The sequence below is a fragment of the Nyctereutes procyonoides genome, unplaced genomic scaffold (genome assembly GCF_905146905.1).
Source record: "Nyctereutes procyonoides isolate TBG_1078 unplaced genomic scaffold, NYPRO_anot_genome, whole genome shotgun sequence".
Classification (NCBI taxonomy): domain Eukaryota; kingdom Metazoa; phylum Chordata; class Mammalia; order Carnivora; family Canidae; genus Nyctereutes; species Nyctereutes procyonoides.
In genome coordinates this window covers 35,740,563-35,757,570 of record NW_026575120.1, presented here as the reverse complement: position 1 = coordinate 35,757,570, position 17,008 = coordinate 35,740,563, and the positions used below count along the sequence as shown (strand labels likewise).

Sequence of the window (17,008 nt, the reverse complement as noted above, 5' to 3'; positions counted from 1 at the left end):
CATTAATGTCATCTTTAGGTCTAATCTTTTAAAGTAACAAGTAACTTTTGAAGTAGATGCTGCTGCTCCTATAGCAGATTTTCAATTTTCTTAAGTGAAAATTTAGTACTTAATTTTTTATTGCCAAACACTTATTTTTTTTAACTCATCTATGACAAAAGGTTTATCATGAAAAAGTCAAAAAATAAAACAAATAAGTAGTTGTAGATTTACACCACATACAAATAGCGACAAATTATCATATCAGGAACATTCAGACCACTCTTTACATGCTCTATGGCAGGGCTGCTCAGTCTCTGTTTTTTATACACGTTTCACCTAAGCTATAATTTCTCACTTTCTTCATTGTTTTCACCAACTGGCAGCTTACAGGCTTCATGAATATCTCATGAGCTGTGCACTGCTAATGGGTACAGCTGGCAAGAACAGCAGTATTTTTGCTTTTTTACTACCATCTAAGGCTAGATGTCCCAAACCACTCACTAATGAGGGCACTTTGTTTTTGCAGTAAGTTCCCTGGATACTGTCCTTCAAAAGAGGTTATTAGTCCTGTTATTTCTGGGAAATGTAGGGTAAAGCCAGTTGGGTTTTAGTGCAGCATCTCATACAACTAGAGAAGACCTGGGCAGAAGTTGAAGTACAAAGTGAAAGTACCAAACCCATCCTGGTATGTTTTATTTATTTTTATTTTTTTCATCCTGGTATGTTTTAATGCAACTAATTAAAAATTTTAAATATGGGATGTGCCAGAAGTTGCTTTCTGAGGTAGTATATGGTCTTTTTCAGATTCCACTATGGTGTGCTGTGGCCAGGGCCAAAAAGTGTAGAAGGTGATTTTTCAGCCCATCATCCTCAGCTAGAGATACTTGCAAAATAGATCTCAGATTCAAGTATGGCTTAATGAGCAAGTGAACATGCAGATAGAGGGCTATATCATTGGTTTTGATGAGTACATGAACCTATTAGATGACGCTGAAGAGATTCATTTTAAAACAAAGTCAAGAAAACAACTGGGTCAGATCATGCTAAAAGGAGATACTCCATTACCCGACTCCAAAGTGTCTCCAACTAGAAATGATCAATGAAGTGAGGAATTCTTGAGAAGGCCATGTAGTTTGTTTTTTCAGATGTCCTTTGTTGGGAGTGTAGTTCTAAAATATTTGTTCGTATTGTTTTGATTGCTTTTATGTTATTACCAGAAGACAATAAATGCTGTGGGATTGCTTTTATTTTAAAAACTTAAGTATGGGACAAATGATAAATTGTACAGGGTGCTGGAGCAAAAGGCACAAACTAATAGGCTCATAGAGCTCTTCTCTAGCTCTATTACCTTTTAATTTACAAATATTTTATTTATTGGGTCCCTTTCACAGTTTGCTAATTTTCTTTGCATCTGTTTTTTAAATAGACTATTCATTTTTATCTTTGCATCTTAAAAAACTTCAGCAAGCATATTTTTCTTTTGCAAGTTTCCTAATTGGTTACTTTTCCTATTTATTTTTCATCGTTTCATTCTTGCCTCTAAAAAATTTTGCCTCTTTTATAGACTGTTCTATTAGTTTAATATTAGATTGGCATTATATTTCTTTTAAAAATTCTTTTTCTTGTGGCAAGAACACTTACCATGAGACCAAGACTCTTAATAGATTTTAATATCCGCATTGCAATATTGTTATTGTCCATAGGTTCAGGTTGAACCACAGCACTCTGGAGCTTATTCATCTTACTTACCTGAAACATTGTGCCTAATCTTTAGTTTCTAATCTGTCTTACAATTTGGCTTTGGAGTTTCACCTTGGACCAAGGATTCTGTCCTCTTTCCATGGTCACCCCTCCCTGTCTAGCTATTTTACAGTATGTCAGTCACCTTTTCCTGGTCCTCTGGCTTCCCAATCCAGAACTAGAATTCCTGTCCAGTGCTGATGTTGTTGGTATTGGGGGTACATTGGTGCCAAAGGTCATGTATGACCTTTTCCAATGCGTAGATTTTGGGTAACTATTTAGCTCTTTGTTTTATGCAGTTTTCCTACAAAAGGAATTAAATTTCACCCCATTTCTGACCCTATCACATGACTAAAATTTCAATACTTTCTTTTGATTTTGTTGTTAGAGCTTATTAAAATATGACCTTAGCAAAAATGGCTATACCAAAAGAGACACATCACAATGTTTTGGATCTATTTTATGCCCCTGCTATCTGATAGGATCAATAGTATTCTTTTTCTTCCTGTCCTTTCTGTGAGAGTTGCTGTTGGTACTCTGGACACATGTCCTCAGCAATCACGATTCTTAAACATCCTGGAAACTTCATCTTAGTTTATGTTCCTCCAGGGGCTGACTTTCAAAGATTTGAATGAAGGTGTTTGTTAGCTTTTTTGGAAAGTTTGGGGAATGCAGGGGAGTGTGTGTATTGATATACACAGAGGAATGTAATAAATAAAGGGTACATTATTAAGCCAGTTGTCAGGTGGAAGACAAGCTTAATCCTGAGGGGAATCTCTGGCAGATTGTTAAAACATGTGACTCATGAGTATTACACTCCAGAGACATAAGAGCTCAGGTATATCCATGCCAATTTCCCTGTCATTGATTGAGGGTTGCTCCCTAGGGTTGTGGCGTTCCCATCCCCACCGAGCCCTTCCAACCTGCTATGTGTGTGGGCAGAGTGGTCTTCCATATATTTTTAAAGAAGCCCACCAGTACAGAGATACAGATTATGACATTATAATTTATAAGAAACATACATTTGCTCATTTAGATGACCAAAATACATTTCTAATGTATATTTGGTCTTCATCTATCCATATTTTCTGACTCACAGTTCCAAAACCCTTAGAATTTCTTGTGATGAGAGTTATAAAGGTGTCTTTTTATTAGGTTAATGAGGTGACTTTCGGAAAATCCAACTAAAGATGGGGACTGATTGCCAGAACTGAAACTTTGTGGTTAGGAGGTTGGAGCTTTTAGTTTTCCTCTTCCCTAACATCTCTAGGGAGGGGTGAGAGGCTGGAAGTTGAATCAGTCACTAAAGGCCAGTGATTTTTTTTATTCATGAGAGATACACACAGAGAGAAGCAGAGACTTAAGTAGAGGGAGAAGCAGACTCTGGGATCACAACCTGAGCCAAAAGCAGACCCTCAACCACTGAGCCAGCCAGATGCCCATTAATGGCCAGTGATTTAATGAACCATGCTTATGTATGAAGCCTCCATAAAACCCCACAAGGACAGAGTTCAGAGATCTTCCAGGTTGGTGAACATGTAGAGGTGCTAGGAAAGAGGCATTCCTGGAGAGGGTATGGAAGCTCTGTGCCTCTTCTCACATACCTTGCCTTCCACATCTCTTTTGTCTGGATGTTCATCTGTATGCTTTATTGTGTGCTTTTTTTAATAGTAAATAAAAGTTAAGTAGAATAAACAATTTATGTCTACATGTAAGTATATAATAATATGTACATGCTTATATGCATGGGGAAAACCAGTAATGCACGACGTACATGGGGGGAGGAAAGAAAATTTTTGGACATACTGACATAGCACAGTAGAGTTGTTGCAATATATGAATACAGGAGGCTTTTTATCAGGAAATAGTTTAAGAAGAATTTCAGCTTTGGGTGCTGATGGTGGAGCTGGTGCTTCTTCCTTGAGTCTTAGGGGGGATAATTAGTCTCCATTTTTGGTTTACAAGATCAAGGTAATTAATATACTACAAAGACTCTTCATTTTAGGAGATTTTTTTCGATAATACTGATAGCTGGTAGCGGGACTAGGAGGATAGCAAAGTATAGAATGGAGGCGATTTGGCCGATAATAATGAAGGGGTATTCTACTGGTTGCCCTCCGATCCATGTTAGTGTGAGTAGATCAGCTGTTAGTAATCAAAATAGGCACTGACTGAGAGGTCGGAATATTATTCCGCGCTGTTTGGATGTGTGGAGTAAGGGGATAATTGCTAGAATTAGGATAGAGAACACTAAGGCAAGCACCCCTCCTAGCTTATTAGGGATAGATCGTAGGAGGACATAGGCAAATAGGAAATACCATTCAGGTTTAATGTGTGGGGGAGTGTTGGGGGGATTTGCAGGGATATAGTTGTCTGGGTCTCCTAGTAGGTCTGGTGAAAATAAAACTAGTGACATTAGTACTAGAACTAGGAGTAAGGCCCCTAGGATGTCTTTAATTGTATAGTAAGGGTGGAATGGGATTTTGTCTGAGTCAGATATGATTCCTGAGGGGTTGTTGGATCCAGTTTCGTGCAGGAACACGAGATGGACTATTGCTAGGGCTGCGATAATGAATGGGAGGATGAAGTGGAATGTGAAGAATCGTGTTAGGGTTGCTTTGTCAACCGAGAAACCACCCCAGATTCGTTCGACCAGGTTGGTCCCGATGTAGGGGATTGCTGAGAGTGGGTTTGTGATGACTGTTGCCCCTCAAAAAGATATCTGTCCTCATGGTAAGATGTAATCTATGAATGCTGTGGCTATGGTTGCAAATAAGAGAATAATTCCAGGGGATCCCTGGGTGGCTCAGCGGTTTGGCAGCTGCCTTTGGCCCAGGGCACGATCCTGGAGTCCTGGGATCGAGTCCCACATCAGGCTCCCAGCATGGAGCCTGCTTCTCCCTCCTCCTGTGTTCTGCCTCTCTCTGTCTATCATAAATAAATAAATAAATCTTTAAAAGAAAAGAATAATTCCAATATTTCATGTGTCTATGAATATGTAGGAGCCGTAGTATAATCCTTATCCTACGTGTATAAATAGGCAGATAGAGAACATGGAGGCTCCGTTTGCATGTATATAACGGATAATTCAGCCATAATTGATGTCTCGACAGATGTGACTGACTGATGAAAAGGCTGTTGTTGATGTATCTGATGTGTAGTGTATGGCTAAAAATAAACCTGTTAGAATCTGTAGAATGAGACACACTCCTAGCAGGGATCCGAAGTTTCATCAAGCTGAGATGTTTGATGGTGCGGGAAGATCAACGAATGAGTTGTTCACAATTTTAGCTAGTGGGTGAGTTTTTCGAATGTTGGTCATTAATCTTATTATAGTTGAAATACAACGATGATTTTTCATGTCATTGGTCATGGTTAAATTCCATGTAGGAATAATGATAACATATTGTATTTATTTTAAGTATTGTTTTTGTAATGAGTTTTGTAGGTTTTGCTACTAAGCCGTCTCCTATTTATGGTGGGCTTGTATTATTAGTGGTGGGATTGGTTGTGCAATTGTGTTGAATTTTGGGGGATCTTTTTTAGGGCTGGTAGTCTTTTTAATTTATTTGAGAGGTATGCTTGTAGTTTTTGGTTATACGACTGCTATGGCTACTGAACAGTACCCTGAGGTCTGAGTTTCTAATAAGGCCGTATTGGCCGCTTTCATTACTGGCTTACTGTCTGAGTTATTAACTGCTTGCTATATCTTAAAGGATGATGGGGTTGAGGTGGTGTTGATATTTAATGGGATGGGGGATTGAGTTATTTATGATACCGGGTATTCAGGGTTCTTTAGTGAGGAAGCTAGGGGGATTGCGGCGTTATATAGTTATGGGACTTGATTAGTAATTGTCACTGGTTGGTCATTGTTAACTGGTGTATTAGTAATTATGGAGGTTACCCGTAGTAATTAAGGATTAGTAGGCTGAGGGCTATGGTAATTATAAAGGAGAGGAAATATAATTTAATTAGGCCTTTTTGGTTAGAAACTAAGGTGGAATATTTTATTTGAAAGTATGAGATTGATTTAGGTAGAATGTTTTCTAGTCAAATGGAGTCTAAGAGTATTGATGCTGATTTTTGACTTAGAGATAGATTTATCTTAGGTGTAAGGCAATGTATAATGACTGGATAATAGCCAAGAAGATTGGAAAACTTGAAGATGTGTGATGGGTAGTTAAACGTAAGTCCTTGTATTGTGAGGTTTAGTTCTAGTGCCAGGATGAAACTTAAAATGGTCACTGCAAGGGCAGATAATTTTAGATAATGAGGCATAGTTATCTGTGGGATGGTGGTAGGTGTAATGCTGTGGGAAATAATATATCCTGCAAATACACTTCCAAGAAGGAGATGTTTAGTAGAGTTGATTAGGAGTGGATTGTTCTCGTTGATAAGAATTAAGGGATTAAAGCGGGGTTGGCCAGTAGTGCAAAGAATAAAATTAGAGTGCTGTAGGCGGCTGTTAGGGATGTGGCAACGAGAGTTATTAAGAGGGCTCAGGCGTTGGTATTCGACATGTTGGCGGTCTCGATGGTTAGGTATTTGGAGTAAAATCCTGTAAGGAAGGGTATACCTTTAAGTGCGAGGCTCCCAATAATAAGGGAAGTTGTGGTAAATGGAAGAATTTTGAATAGTCCTCCTATTTTTCGAATGTCTTGTTCGTCATTTAGGCTGTGAATAATTGATCCTGAACATATAAATAATATGGCTTTAAAGAATGCGTGGGTACAGATATGTAGAAATGCCAAATAGGGTTAACACCAATTGTTACAATTATTAACCCTAGTTGGCTTGAAGTGGAGAAGGCTACGATTTTTTTGATGTCGTTTTGTGTAAGGGCGCAGATTGCGGTGAATAGTGTTGTAATAGCTCCTAAGCATAGGGTGTTTGGATAGTTTGATTATGTTCTATCAGGGGGTGAAAGCAGATGAGTAGAAATACCCCTGCTACAACTATCGTGCTGGAGTGGAGTAGGGCTGATATGGGGGTTGGACCTTCTGTGGCTGAGGGTAATCATGGATGTAAGCCAAATTGGGCGGATTTACTGGTGGCTGCTAATAGCAGGCCAAATAGTGGTAGGTTGAGGTATTGTCAGTTGTTATGAAGATTTGCTGGAAGTCCCATGTGTTTAGGTTTAGTAGGAATCATGCTATTGCTATAATGAACCCTACGTCTCCAATGTGGTTATAGAGGATTGCTTGTAGGGCAGCTATATTTGCATCTGTTCGGCTGTATCATCATCCAATGAGTAGAAAAGATATAATACTGACTCCTTCTCAGCCAGTAAATAGTTGGAATATATTGTTTGCGGTAACTAGAATTATTATGGTGATAAGAAATATAAGGAGGTATTTAAAAAATTGGTTGATGTAGGGTCTGAGTGTGTGTATCATATAGAGAATTCTATGATGTATCATGTGATGAAGAGTGCTACAGGTATGAAAATTATTGAGAAGTAGTCTAATTTAAAGCTTAGGTCTTATTCATTTGGGGAATATAAATAATAGTGAAAGGGAACAGAGGGGAAGGGAGAAGAAATGGGTAGGAAATATCAGAAAGGGAGACAGAACATGAAGACTCCTAACTCTGGGAAACGAACTAGGGGTGATGGAAGGGGAGGAGGGCAGGGGGTGGGGGTGAATGGGTGGCGGGCACTGAGGGGGGCACTTGTATGTTGGCAAATTGAACACCAATTAAAAATAAATTTATTATTTTAAAAAAATAAAGCTTAGGGATAGTTTTATGGTTTGGATAGTTATTCAGTGTCAGTTTGAGATAATTATCTCTTGTCCTGAGTGAATGAATATTATTGTAGGGATCATGCTGATTATGAATGCATAGGAGGTAATTGTTTTTACGTAGTATGGATAAAGTTTATTCTTGTAAAGTTTAGTAGTGGTTAGGAAGATTGGTAGAGTAAGTATGATTAAAGGTGTAATTATGCAGGAAGCAAATGTATTTATTGCTTTTATTTGGAGTTGCACCAATTTTTTGGTTCCTAAGACCAACGGATTACTTCTATCCTATAAAAGTTGAAAAAGTCATGCTTTTATGCACGGGGGCATGAGTTAGCAGTTCTTGCAATACTTTTTCGGTAGACAAAAAGGCTTGAGCTTTTATTATTAGATTCACAATCTAATGTTTTTATTAAACTATGTCTACAGTAGATGGGCCCTAGAATGACTTTAGGATTAAGGGATAGGAGTAGTAATGGTAGTAGGTGCAGGGTTATCAGGGCATTTTCTCATGTGAAGGATGGTTTGATATTTTTGATATGGTGAGTGTACTTGCGGCGTTGTGTGGTAATTAGTATGTAGAGGGAATATAGGGCAGTGATGGTGATATTTACTCCTATTAGGATAATAGTAAGGTTGGACCATGAAAATGAGGCTATTACTACAAATAGCTCTCTGTTTAAGTTAATCGTAGGGGGTAGAGCTAGATTTGTGAGGCTTGCTAATAGTCATCACGCTGCTATTAGAGGAAGGAGAGTTTGAAGTCCTCGTGTGAGAATTATAGTTCGGCTATGGATTCGTTCATAGTTTGAGTTGGCCAAGCAAAATAGTATGGACGATGTTAGGCTGTGAGCAATTATTAAGGCTGTTGCTCCTATGTAACTTCAAGTGCTATATGGCTGACTGAGGAGTATGCAATTAGGGATTTTAGGTCTGTTTGGCATAGGCAAATAGAGCTTGTTATGATTATGCCTCATAATGATAATAGTATAAAAGGGTACGCTATAAAGTTGGTTAGAGGATTTAGTAAAGTTGTGACTCGTATTATACCATACCCACCTAATTTTAGAAGTATGGCTGCAAGTACTATGGAGCCGGTGATGGGGGCCTCTATGTGTGCTTTTGGTAATCATAAGTGGATTCTGTATAAAGGTATTTTTACCATAAAAGCTATTATGCATGATAATCATAAAAAGATGTTAGATCAAGAGTTTGGTAGAGGTTGAATTCAGTATTGGATTATGAGGAAGTTTAGGGAGCCTATGGTGTTTTGGATGTAGAGTAGTGCTACTAAGAGGGGTGAGGATACTATTAAAGTATAAAATAGGAAGTATAGTCCTGCGTTTAGTCATTTGGTCTGATTTCCCCATCGGGTAATAATAATAGGGGTTGGAATTAGTGTGGCTTCAAACAGGATGTAAAAGAGGATTAGTTCTGTAGCAGTGAATGTTATGACTAGGAATAATTGAAGTGTAATTAGTATCGAGATGTATAGTTTTTTTCGGGTTAAGGGTTATTTTGACAGATGAAATTGGCTTGCTATTAGTATGAGAGGTAAGAGTCTTGTTGTGAGTGCTAGTAGGGGTGCTGATTGGGAGTCAGAGAAAAGTAGTAATGAAGAATTAAGGGTATTATCATTAGGTTGATTTAGATAGGACAGGCTGATTAAACTGATTAATAGACTATTGTGTTAATTCAGATTATATTAGGTTTTGATATTCATGCTATAAGTATTGGAATAATAAGTATTGGAATATAAGTATAAGTCATGGAATAAGTATTGTGGTAGGGATGATAACTTTTAGCATTGTAGAAGGTTCAGATTTTGTACGTAATCAGTGCCATAGGTATTAGATACTATAACTAGTAAAGATAATCCTAACGCTGCTTTGCAGGCAGCGAATACTAGTAATACAATTGGTATCATACTGACTAATATGAGGTGATTATTTAGGATGGTTACAGGTATTATTATGAATAGTGATAGTATCATGCCCTCTAAGCATAGTAGGGATGATATTAGATGGGATCGATAAATGAGTATGCCTAGTAGGGAGAGAAATGCCAGGAAGATGTTAATGTATACTATGGACATATGATAATTATGAGTTAAATCATAATTTAATGAGTCAAAATCATTTGTTTTAGTTTAAACTAATTATCATATTCAGTTCATTCCAGTCCTTTTTCGGTTCATTCGTAAGCTAGGCTTGCGGATAGTAAAGAGATCAGTAGAAGTGCCATGATGAGTATTGTTGTTAGTTTGTTGGTTTGTGATGCTCAGGGAAGCGGGAGGAGCAGTGCAATTTCTAGGTCGAAAAGTAAGAATGTCATGGCCACTAGGAAAAATTTTATGGAAAAGGGTAGGCGTGCGGATCCCATAGGGTCAAAGCCGCATTCATAGGGACTTGCCTTGTCTGCATAGATATTTAGTTGAGAGAGTCAGAATGCAATTATTACAAGTAGGGATGCTAAGGATACATTGATTATTAGAGTTATTATATTTATTACTTCTTTTCAGGATTATCTGAAACTAACTGATTGGAAGTCAATTGTACTGATTATACCAAAGAAGTAAGATCCTCATCAGTAAATAGAGACATACAGGAATAATCAGACTACGTCGACAAAGTGTCAGTATCATGTGGCGGCTTCAAATCCGAAGTGATGATTTGATGTGAAGTGATAATATAATTGTCGGAGAAAGCAGACAATAAGAAATGTAGAGCCAATGATTATATGCAGTCCGTGGAACCCAGTTGCTATAAAGAAAGTGGAGCCATAGACTCCGTCAGAAATTGTAAAGGATGTCTCATAGTATTCGGAAGCTTGAAGGAGTGTTAAGTATACACCTAGGGAGATTGTAATAAATAGAGCTTGGAGCATGTGTTTGCGATTCCCTTCTATAAAGCTGTGATGAGCTCAGCTAATGGAGACTCCAGAGGCCAGGAGAACAGAGGTATTGAGTAATGGGACTTCTAGGGGATTTAGGGGGATAATACCTGTGGACGGACAGCAACCTCCAAGTTCGGGGGTTGGGGCTAGACTGGAGTGATAGAAAGCTCAGAAGAACCCTGCGAAGAAGAATACTTCTGATACAATAAATAGGATTATTCCGTAGCGTAATCCTTTTTGAACAATGGGCATGTGATGCCCTTGGAATGTACTTTCTCGGATGACATCTTGTCATCATTGGTACATAGTTAATATGTTGGTTGTAAGTCCTAATGTAAGTAGGGATATTGAGTTATAGTGGAATCACATAATGAGGCCTGAAGTTATGAGGAGGGCAGAGAGAGCTCCCGTTAGTGGTCATGGGCTTGGCTTAACTATATGGTAAGCGAGGGTTTGGTGGGTCATTAGGTGTTGTTATGTAAATATAGACTCACTAGTCTATATTTACTAGTCTATACATAAGCTTGAATTAGAACAACAGCAAATTCAAGAATGGTAAGACTAAAATAATAGAAGTAATAAGAGCTGCGGCGATGCTAATATTTATTAAGGCAAGGGTAGCTCCTCCAATTAGATGAATTAACAAGTGGCCTGCAGTAATGTTAGCTGTTAGTCATACAGCTAGGGCCATAGGTTGAATGAATAGGCTAATAGTTTCGATGATTACTAGTATTGGGATAAGGGGAAGGGGTGTTCCTTGAGGTAGGAAATGTGCTAGAGATGCTTTGGTTTTGTACCAGAAGCCAGTAATTACTGTTCCTGCTCATAAGGGGATTGCTATTCCTAGATTTATAGATAGTTGTGTTGTAGGTGTGAATGAATGAGGTAATAGTCCAAGTAAATTAGTTGAGCCAATAAATAGGATGAGTGAGATCAGTATGAGAGCTCAGGTTCATCCTTTTTGGTTATGAATAGATAATATTTGTTTGGATGTTAACTGAATTAATCATTGCTGGATGGAAATTAGGCGATTGTTAACTAGGTGGTTAGGTGAGGGAAATAAGATACATGGGAATATAACAATTAGTATTATGGTAGGGAGTCCTATTATTGAGGGGGTAATGAAAGAGGCAAATAGATTTTTGTTCATTTATTTTCTCAAGGAGTGAGTTGGGTAGTTGGCTTTATTGTTTTTCATCCTGGATTTTCTGGGTAATAGTGTTTTGAAATTTTTAATTGGAATATAATGAATAGAGTTAAAATTATGGAGAGAATTGTAATAAATCAGGTAGATGTGTCTAATTGTGGCATTTCATCAAGGAGAGATTTAAACTCAGTCTTTAACTTAAAAGGTTAATGCTTTATAGCTTCTTAATGATTTAGACTGGTTTATATTATACTATTAGGGCAGATCAGGTTTCGAAGTAAGATAGTGGGACTATTTCAAGAACAATAGGTATGAAGCTATGGTTGGATCCACAGATTTCGGAGCATTGGCCGTAGTATAGCCCTGGTCATATGGCTATTAGGGTAGTTTGGTTTAGTTGTCCTTGGATAGCATCAGTTTTTAGGCCTAGTGATGGCACAGCTCATGAGTGTAATACATCTTCTGATGAGATAAGTATTTGGATAGTTATTTCTATTGGGAGAACAACTCGGTTGTCGACTTCTAATAATTGTAGTTCTCCTGGTTTTAGTTCTTGCGTAGGGATCATGTAGGAATCAAAGTTTAAGTCTTCATAGTCAGTATATTCATAGCTTCAGTATCATTGGTGGCCTATCATTTTTACAGTTAGGGATGGGTTGTTAATTTCGTCTATTATATAGAGAATTCGTAGAGAGGGTAATGCAATTAAGATTATGTCTGGTAGAATGGATCACACTGTTTCCACTTCTTGTGCGTTTATTGTGCTTGTGTGAGTTAATTTAGTAGTATTAGTGAAATAATGTAGAGAACTAGAGAGCTGATTAGAAATACAATTATTAATGTGTGGTCATGGAAATGAAGTAACTCCCCTATAATAGGGGAGGTTGCATCCTGAAGTCCGAGTTGAAAAGGGTACGCCATAGAGATATATAGGGATTTCACCTATAATTTGACTTTGACAAAGTCATGTAATGTTTTACTAACATCTCCTAATTGAGAAAGACATAATGGTTATGACATTGGCTTGAAACCAGTTTTAGGGGGTTCGATTCCTTCCTTTCTTCTTTTTGGATAACATATGTGGGTTCTTCAAATGTATGATATGGAAGGGGACACCCATGTAATCACTCGATATTAGTTGTGGTAAGTTCTACTATTGCAACTCTTCTCATTTAGATGCAAAAGCCTCTCAAATCATGAAGATTATTAGTATTACTGCTGTGAGTGAGATGAATGAGACTATGGAGGACACAGTGTTTCAAGTAATGTAAGCATCTGGATAATCGGAGTAACGATGAGGTATTCCAGATAGTCCGAGGAAGTGTTGAGGAAAAAAGGTTATATTAACCCCTACAAATATAATTGTAAAGTGGATTTTTGCTCAAGTTGTCATTAAGAGTATATCCTGAAAATAGGGGGAATCAGTGAGCAAATCCGCCCATAATAGCAAATACTGCTCCTTTTGAGAGTACTTAGTGGAAGTGGGCTACTACGTAATATGTGTCATGAAGTACAATGTCTAGGGATGAGTTGGCTAGAACAATACCTGTTAACCCACCTACTGTGAACAGGAAGATAAATCCTAGAGCCCATAGTATGGCAGGAGATCATTTGATATTTCCTCCATGAAGTGTTGCTAATCAGCTAAATACTTTAACCCCTGTTGGGATGGCAATAATTATAGTAGCAGATGTAAAATATGCTCGTGTGTCTACATCTATTCCCACAGTAAATATATGATGTGTTCATACAATAAAGCCTAGAAACCCAATGGATATCATTGCTCAGACCATACCCATGTTACCAAGGGGCTCTTTTTTCCCTGAATAATACATAACAATATGGGAAATTATTCCAAATCCAGGTAAAATTAGAATATAAACTTCAGGGTGCCTGTAAAATCAGAATAAGTGTTGGTATAGAATGGGGTCTCCCCCTCCAGCAGGATCGAAAAATGTTGTGTTTAGATTTCGGTCTGTCAGAAGTATTGTAATTCCAGCAGCTAATACAGGCAATGATAATAGCAGTAGGACTGCTGTAATTAGTATGGACCATACAAACAAGGGAGTTTGGTATTGGGACATGGCTGGGGGTTTTATATTAATAATAGTAGTGATAAAATTAATTGCCCCAAGAATGGAGGAGACCCCTGCTAAATGCAAGGAAAAATTTGTTAGGTCTACTGATGCCCCTGCATGGGCCAGGTTGCTGGCTAGTGGGGGGTATACAGTTCACCCAGTTCCTGTGCCTGCTTCTACCATAGAAGATGCTAGTTGGAGGAGGAAAGATGGGAGGAGCAACCAGAAACTTATTTATTCGAGGGAATGCCATGTCTGGGGCGCCAATTATTAGTGGAACTAGTCAGTTTCCGAAGCCCCCAATTATAATAGGTATAACTATAAAGAAAATTATTACGAATGCATGGCAGTTACAATTACATTGTAGATCTGGTCATCTCCTAATAGGGTACCAGGTTGACCTGGTTCAGCTCGAATTAGAAGACTTAAAGCAGTGCCTACTGTACCGGCTCATGCTCCAAACAGTAAATATAAAGTACCAATGTCTTTGTGGTTAGTGGAAAATAATCATCGGTTAATGAACATAGGTAAAATGGCTGATAAAAGCATTAGAATGTAAATCTAAAGATAGGGGTTTAAGTCCTCTTTTTGCCAAGTCCTCTGGTGAATTATTCATATTGAATTGCAAATTCAAAGAAGCAGCCTAGACGCTGCCAGGGCTTCTCCCGCCTTTTTTTTCTACACGGCGGCGGCGGGAGAAGGTAGATTGAAGCCAGTTGTTAGGGTATTTAGCTGTTAACTAAAATTTCGTGGGGTGGAAGCCCACCAATCTGGTAAGGATTTAGCTTAATTAAAGTATTTGATTTGCATTCAATTGATGTAGGATAGATTCTTGATGTCCTTAGTGTTGTTTTTCAGGGGTTAAGTAAATACTTGCTTAGAGCTTTGAAGGCTCTTGGTCTGATTTAACCTAAACCACTAGTCCAAGATAGATAGTATAGGTGTTAGTGGGGGTAGTATAGTGGAGATAATGATTAGGGGAGATAAGAAGATTATCTTTTTTGTACTTTCAAATTGTCATTTTTATGTTGTTTGTGGATGGGAATATGGTAAGTGCTGTTCTGTATGTGAGTCGCATGTAGAAGTATAGGTTGAGTAAGGCGGTGATGGCTATTAGTGTTGGGAGAATAATTACGTCATTTTTTGTTAGTTCTTGAATAATTATTCATTTAGGGATAAAGCCAGAAAGTGGAGGAAGTCCTCCTAAAGATAGCATTAGGATTAGGATTAGGGAGGTGATTAGGGGGAGTTTGTTTCACGTGTGAGACAGGGATAGCATTGTGGTAGATGAGTTAAGTGTAAATAGTATGAATGTTGAGAGAGTCATTAGGATGTAGAGGGCTAGATTTAGAATTATTATTGTGGGGTTGTAGATAATAATTGTGGCTATTCATCCTATGCAGGCGATGGAAGAGTATGCCATGATTTTTCGTAGTTGGGTTTGGTTTAGTCCGCCTCATCCTCCTACTAATACGGACATAAGGACTATTAGTATATTAAGAGGTCAGTGTTAATGGATCATGAAATTTGATAGAGAATGGACAGGGGTGCAATTTTTTGTCATGTTAACAGGATTATGCCTGATGTGAATGAGATTCCTTGTGTTACTTTGGGAACTCAGAAGTGGAATGGAGATAGGCCTAGTTTTATTGTTAGAGCAGTGGTTATTGTGATGGATACGGCAGGGTTTGAGATTTTTGAAAATATTCATTGGCCGGAGTATAGGTTAAGAGTGACACCTATTATTAAGAGCATGGAGGTGGTGGCTTGTGTGAGGAAGTACTTTGTGGATGCTTCTATTGCTCGTGGGTTAAATTTTTTTATGAGAATGGGGATAACGGCTAGTATGTTTATTTCAAATCCAATTCAGATTAATAATCAGTGTGAGCTTAGCATGACAATTATAGTCCCAGTTATAACGGTTGTTAGGATAGCAATGAGAATGGGGTTTATTAGTACGGGAAGGATATGATCCAACATTTTTGGGGTATGGGCCCGATTGCTTAATTTAGCTGACCTTACTGTAGAATATGGTGTAAGTTTGGTAGCACTAAGATCTTTGAATTTTTAGGATTAGGTTCAAAACCTATTCTAGAAATAAGAGGGCTTGAACCTCTATTATTTACTCTATCAAAGTAACTCTTTTGTCAGACATATTTCTTATATTTGGGGTGGAATGCTTGCAGTGATAATAGGCAGGGCAACATGTCATATGCACAGGGCTAGAGTTAAGGGTAGGAAATATTTTCATAAAAGATGTATTAGTTGATCATAGCGGAATCGAGGGTATGATGCTCGAATTCATAGGAAAGAAATAGTCAGGAGGAGTGTTTTGGTAGTGAAATTAATGGAGTAGAGCTCTGGTATGAGTGGGTTGTGGAATGCGCCGAAAAATAGAATTGTAAGAATATTTATTATAATAATATTTGCATATTCTGCTAGGAAGAATAGGGCAAATGGGCCTGCTGCATACTCTACATTAAATCCTGAGACTAGTTCAGATTCTCCTTCGGTTAGGTCGAAGGGGCCTCGGTTAGTTTCTGCTAGGGTAGAGATAAATCATATTATGGCTAAGGGTCAGGCGGGGAAGATTAGTCATATATGTTCTTGAGTAATTATAAGCGTGGATAGTGTAAAAGATCCGTTTATTAGTAGTACAGAGAAGAGGATAATTTGCTAGTGTGACTTCGTAGGAGAGTGTCTGAGCAACAGCTCGGAGGGCTCCAATTAGAGCGTATTTGGAGTTTGAAGCGTCAGGATGAGCTGCAAAAGAGCAAACATTTTTGTCTAGAGACCACGCCCCTGAAATGGGTTTTTGTTTTGTCTTGAAATCTGTCCCTACATCTTCTCTTTATTGATTTTAGCCAGTAACCAGAGTCAAGTATCACCTTAGTGCAAGCACTGAAGACTGTCCTTGCTATGGGAAGGAAAAGATTACTCATCAAGATACTGGCAATTTTTTTTTAAGAGGGTGAAGTATCTCTTTTTTTAAAATAATTATGACATAATTAATATACAATGTTCTATTAGTTTCAGGTGTACGGTATAGTGATTCAAAAATTTAATACATTACTCAGTGCTCATCATGATAATAATACTCTTAATCTCCATCACCTGTTTTATCTATCGTCCCATCCACCTCCCCTCTGGTAACCACCACATTGTTCTCTATAGTTAAGAGTCTGGGCTTTTGGTCTGTTTTTGTCTTTGTTCATTTATTTTATTTCTTACATTACACATATGAGTGAAATCATATAGTATCTGCCTTTCTCTGACTTATTTCCCTTAGTATTATACTCTCTAGATCTATCCATGTTGTTGCAAATGGCAAGATTTCATTTTTTTCTATGCTTAATATTCCATATAGTGACATTGCATTGCATACATTGCATACATCTTTTTGAATTAGCATTTTCACATTTGGATAA

General features: G+C 37.9%; 1 protein-coding gene and 1 pseudogene across 5 annotated transcripts in view; both read left to right on the top strand.

The window, feature by feature from the left end:
* Positions 1-17,008, top strand: part of LOC129515900 (olfactory receptor 6V1-like) — a 278,554-nt gene that overhangs the window by 72,460 nt on the left and 189,086 nt on the right. The window lies entirely within an intron of this gene.
* LOC129515906 (small nuclear ribonucleoprotein E-like) lies at positions 795-1,072 on the top strand (annotated as a pseudogene).